Source organism: Triticum urartu, chromosome 6, assembly GCF_003073215.2.
Source record: "Triticum urartu cultivar G1812 chromosome 6, Tu2.1, whole genome shotgun sequence".
Lineage (NCBI taxonomy): Eukaryota > Viridiplantae > Streptophyta > Magnoliopsida > Poales > Poaceae > Triticum > Triticum urartu.
This window is the reverse complement of record NC_053027.1, coordinates 44,959,766-44,966,213: the sequence shown is the minus strand read 5'-3', so window position 1 is coordinate 44,966,213 and position 6,448 is coordinate 44,959,766.

The window sequence follows — 6,448 nt, the reverse complement described above, 5'->3', positions numbered from 1 at the left end:
AAGATAACCAATCATACATAAAAGAATTCAGAGAAGATTCAAATATTGTTCATAGATAGACTTGATCATAAACCCACAATTCATCGATCTCAACAAACACACCGCAAAAAGAAGATTACATCGAATAGATCTCCATAAGAGAGGGGGAGAACATTGTATTGAGATCCAAAAAGAGAGAAGAAGACATCTAGCTACTAACTATGGACCCGTAGGTCTGAGGTGAACTACTCACACTTCATCGGAGGGGCTATGGTGTTGATGTAGAAGCCCTCTGTGATCGATGCCCCCTCCGACGGAGCTCCGGAACAGGCCCCAAGATGGGATCTCGTGGATACATAAAGTTATGGCGGTGGAATTAGGGTTTTTGCTCCTGTTCTGATCATTTGGGGGTACGTGGATATATATAGGAGGAAGAAGTACGTCGGTGGAGCAACAGGGGGGCCACGAGGGTGGGGGGCACGCCTGGTAGGGTAGGGCGCGCCCCTACCTCGTGGCCTCCTGTTACATGCCTTGGCATAGGCTCCGAGTCTCCTAGGTCTTATCTGTTGAGAAAATCACGTTCCCGAAGGTTTCATTCCGTTTGGACTCCGTTTGATATTCCTTTTCTTCGAAACCCTAAAACAGGCAAAAAACAACAATTCTGGGCTGGGCCTCCGGTTAATAAGTTAGTCCCAAAAATAATATAGAAGTGGATAATAAAGCCCAATAATGTCTAAAACAGTAGATAATATAGCATGGAGCAATAAAAAATTATAGATACGTTGGAGACGTATCAAGCATCCCCAAGCTTAATTCCTGCTTGTCCTCGAGTAGGTAAATGATAAAAACAGAATTTTTGATGCGGAGTGCTACTTTGGCATAATTTTAATGTAATTCTTCTTAATTGTGGTATGAATATTCAGATCCGAAAGATTCAAGACAAAAGTTCATATTGACATAAAAATAATAATACTTCAAGCATACTAACTAAGCAATTATGTCTTCTCAAAATAACATGGCTAAAGAAAGTTCATCCCTACAAAATCATATGGTTTAGTCATGTTTCATTTTCGTCACACAAGAATGCTCTCATCATGCACAACCACGATGACAAGCCAAGCAATTGTTTCATACTTTAGTAATCTCAAACCTATAAACTTTCACGCAATATATGAGCGCGAGCCATGGACATAGCACTATAGGTGGAATAGAATATAATGAGGGGGGTTATGTGGAGAAGACAAAAAAGGAGAAGGTCTCACATCAACGAGGCTAATCAATGGGCTATGGAGATGCCCACCGATTGATGTTAATGCAAGGAGTAGGGATTGCCATGCAACGGATGCACTAGAGCTATAAATGTATGAAAGCTCAACAAAAGAAACTAGTGGGTGTGCATCCAACTTGCTTGCTCACGAAGACCTAGGGCACTTGAGGAGGCCCATTGTTGGAATATACAAGCCAAGTTCTATAATGAAAATTCCCACTAGTATATGAAAGTGACAAAACAAGAGACTCTCTATCATGAAGATTATGGTGCTACTTTGAAGCACAAGTGTGGCAAAGGATAGTAACATTGTCCCTTCTCTCTTTTTCTCTCATTTTTATGGCCTTTCTCTTTTTTTGGGCCTTCTCTTTTTTTTATTCCTCACTTGGGACAATGCTCTAGAAAATGATGATCATCACACTTCTATTTATTTACAACTCGATACTAGAACAAAAGATGACTCTATATGAATGCCTCCGGCGGTGTACCGGGATATGCAATGAACCAAGAGTGACATGTATGAAAGAATTATGAACGGTGGCTTTGCCACAAATACTATGTCAACTACATGATCATGCTAAGCAATATGACAATGATGAATGTGTCATGATGAACGGAATGATGGAAAGTTGCATGGCAATATATCTCGGAATGGCTATGGAAATGCCATAATAGGTAGGTATGGTGGCTGTTTTGAGGAAGATATAAGGAGGTTTATGTGTGAAAGAGCGTATCATATCACGGGGTTTGGATGCACCGGCGAAGTTTGCGCCAACTCTCAATGTGAGAAAGGGCAATGCACGGCACCGAAGAGGCTAGCAAGGATGGAAGGATGAGAGTGCGTATAATCCATGGACTCAACATTAGTCATAAAGAACTCACATACTTATTGCAAAAATCTACAAGTCATCAATGTTGGGGAACGTAGCAGAAATTCAAAATTTTCTACGCATCACCAAGATCAATCTATGGAGAGACTAGCAACGAGGGGAAGGAGAGTGCATCTACATACCCTTGTAGATTGCTAAGCGGAAGCGTTCAAGTGAACGGGGTTGATGGAGTCATACTCGTCGTGATCCAAATCACCGATGATCCTAGTGCCGAACGGACGGCACCTCCGCGTTCAACACACGTACAGCCCGGTGACGTCTCCCATGCCTTGATCCAGCAAGGAGAGAGGGAGAGGTTGAGGAAGACTCCATCCAGCAGTAGCACAACGGCGTGGTAGTGATGGAGGAGCGTGGCAATCCTGCAGGGCTTCGCCAAGCACCACGGGAGAGGAGAAGGATTTAGGAGAGAGGGAGGGGCTGCACCAAAGGCATAAGGGGTGTGTCAAGAGGCCCTCCTACCCTCACTATATATATAGGGAGCCCAAGGGGGGGGTGCGCCAGCCCTAGGAGATCCAATCTCCTAGGGGGCGGCGGCCAGGGGAGGTTTCCCTCCCCCCAAGGCACCTAGGAGGTGCCTTGCCTCCTTGGGACTCTTCCTTAGGGTTCCCTCTTCACCCTAGGCGCATGGGCCATAAGGTAAGTGGCGCCCCAGCCCACTTTGGGCTGGATCCCTTCCCAATTCAGCCCATGGGACCCTCCGGGATAGGTGGCCCCACCCGGTGGGCCCCCGGGACCCTTCCGGTGGTCCCGGTACAATACCGATGACCCCGAAACTTGTCCCGATGGCCGAAATAGGACTTCCTATATATTAATCTTTACCTCCGGACCATTCCGGAACTCCTCGTGACGTCCGGGATCTCATTCGGGACTCCGAACAACATTCGGTAACCACATACAAGCTTCCTTTATAACCCTAGCGTCATCGAACCTTAAGTGTGTAGACCCTACGGGTTCGGGAGACATGCAGACATGACCGAGACATTCTCCGGTCAATAACCAACAGCGGGATCTGGATACCCATGTTGGCTCCCACATGTTCCACGATGATCTTATCGGATGAACCACGATGTCAAGGACTCAATCAATCCCGTACACAATTCCCTTTGTCTATCGGTATGTTACTTGCCCGAGATTCGATCGTCGGTATCCCGATACCTTGTTCAATCTCGTTACCGGCAAGTCTCTTTACTCGTTCCGTAACACATCATCCCATGATCAACTCCTTGGTCACATTGCGCATATGATGATGTCCTACCGAGTGGGCCCAGAGATACCTCTCCGCTTACACGGAGTGACAAATCCCAGTCTCGATTCGTGCCAACCCAACAGACACTTTCGGAGATACCTGTAGTGCACCTTTATAGTCACCCAGTTACGTTGTGACGTTTGATACACCCAAAGCATTCCTACGGTATCCGGGAGTTGCGCAATCTCATGGTCTAAGGAAATGATACTTGACATTAGAAAAGCTTTAGCATACGAACTACACGATCTTTGTGCTAGGCTTAGGATTGGGTCTTGTCCATCACATCATTCTCCTAATGATGTGATCCCGTTATCAACGACATCCAATGTCCATGGTCAGGAAACCGTAACCATCTATTGATCAACGAGCTAGTCAACTAGAGGCTCACTAGGGACATGGTGTTGTCTATGTATCCACACATGTATCTGAGTTTCCTATCAATACAATTATAGCATGGATAATAAACGATTATCATGAACAAGGAAATATAATAATAACTAATTTATTATTGCCTCTAGGGCATATTTCCAACTAGTCTCCCACTTGCACTAGACTCAATAATCCAGTTCACATCGATATGTGATTAACACTCAAGGTCACATCCCCATGTGACTAACACCCAAAGAGTTTACTAGAGTCAATAATCTAGTTCACATTACCATGTGATTAACACTCGATGAGTTTTGGGTTTGATCATGTTATGCCTATGAGAGATGTTATAGTCAACGGGTCTGAATCTTTCAGATCCGTATGTACTTCGCAAATTTCTATGTCATCTTGTGGATGCAACTACTACGCTACATTTGGCGCCATTTCAAATAACTGTTCTACTTGGAGCTATTCTAAATTGTTGCTCCATTATACGTATCCGGTATCTCTACTCAGAGCTATCCGGATAGGTGTTAAGCTTGCATCGACGTAACTCTTTACGTCTAACTCTTTATCACCTCCATAACCGAGAAACATATCCTTATTCCTCTAAGGATAATTTAGACCGCTATCTGGTGATCTACTCCTAGATTACCTTTGTACCCTCTTGCCAGATATGTGGCAAGGCACACATCAGGTGCGGTACTCAGCATGGCATACCGTTAGAGCCTATGTCTTAAGCATAGGGGACGACCTTCGTCCTTCCTCTTTCTTCTATCGTGGTCGAGCTTTAAGTCTTAACTTCATACCTTACAACTCAGGCAAGAACTCCTTCTTTGACTGATCCATCTTGAACACCTTCAAGATCACGTCAAGGCATGTGCTCATTTGAAAGTACCATTAAGCGTTTTGATCTATCCTTATAGATCTTGATGCTCAATGCTCAAGTAGCTTAATCCAGGCTTTCCATTGAAAAACACTTTCCAAATAACCCTATATGCTTTACAACATATATTTATCAGAAATTCTATAGTGCTCCCACTCACTTCTTTGGAAATACAAGTTTCTCATAAACTTTGTATACACCCAAAATCTTTGATCATCTCATCAAAGCATACATTCCAACTCCGAGATGCTTACTCCAGTCCTTAGAAGGATTGCTGGAGCTTTGCATACTTATTAGCATCTTTCAGGATTGACAAAACCTTCCGGTTGTATCACATACAACCTTTCCTCAAGAAAATCGTCGAGGAAACAATGTTTTGACATCCTATCTGCAAGATTTCATAAATAATGCAGTAATCGCTAATATAATTCCAACAGACTCTTAGCATCGCTACGAGTGAGAAAGTCTCATCGTAGTCAACTCCTTGAACTTGTCGGAAAACATCTTAACGACAAGTCGAGCTTTCTTAATGGTGATACTTACCATCATTGTCCGTCTTCCTTTTAAAATCCATATGTACCTAACAGCCTTACGACCATCAAGTAGTTCTTCCAAAGTCTACACTTTGTTTTCATATATGGATCCTCTCTCGGATTATATGGCCTCGAGCCATTTTGGAATCCAGGCCCACCATCGCTTCTCCATAGCTCGTAGGTTCATTGTTGTCTAGCAACATGACTTCCAAGACAGGATTACGTACCACTCTGAAGTAGTACGCATCCTTGTCATCCCACGAGAGTTTGGTAGTGACTTGATCTGAAGTTTCATGATCACTATCATAAGCTTCCGCTTCAATTGGTGTAGGTGCCACAGGAACAACTCTTTGTGCCCTGCTATATACTAGTTGAAGTGACGGTTCAATAACCTCATCAAGTCTCCACCATCCTCCCACTCAATTCTTTCGAGAGAAACTTTTCCTCGAGAAAGGACCCGATTCTAGAAACAATCCCTTATTGCTTTCGGATCTGAGACAGGAGGTATGCCCAACTGTTTTTGGGTGTCCTATGAAGATGCATTTATCCGCTTTAGGTTCGAGCTTATCAGCCTGAAACCTTTTCACATAAGCATCTTAGTCCCAAACTTTTTAAGAAATGACAGCTTAGGTTTCTCTAAACCATAGTTCATACGGTGTCATCTCATCGGAATTACGTGGTGCCCTATTTAAAGCGAATGTGGTTGTCTCTAATGCCTAACCCATAAACTATTGTGGTAATTCGATAAGAGACATCATGGTATGCATCATATCCAATAGGGTGCAGTTATGATGTTCAGGCACACCATCACACTATGGTGTTCCAGGCTGTATTAGTTGTGAAATAGTTTCCACAATGTCTTAATTCTGTGCCAAACTCGTAATTCAGATATTTATCTCTATGATCATATCATAGATATTTTATCCTCTTGTCACGACGATCTTTCAACTTCACCCTGAAATTACTTGAACCTTTTCAATAATTCAGACTCGTGATTCATCAAGTAAATATACTCAACATCTACTCAAATCATCTGTGAAGTAAGAACATAACGATATCCACTACACGCCTCAGCACTCATTGGACTGCACACATCAAAATGTATTACTTCCACAAGTTGCTTTCTAGTTCCATTTTACTGAAAACGAGGCTTTCAGTCATCTTGCCCATGTGGTATGATTTGCATGTCTCAAGTGATTCAAAATCAAGTGAGTCCAAACGGTCCATTTGCATGGAGTTTCTTCATGCATATACACCAATAGACATGGTTCGCATGTC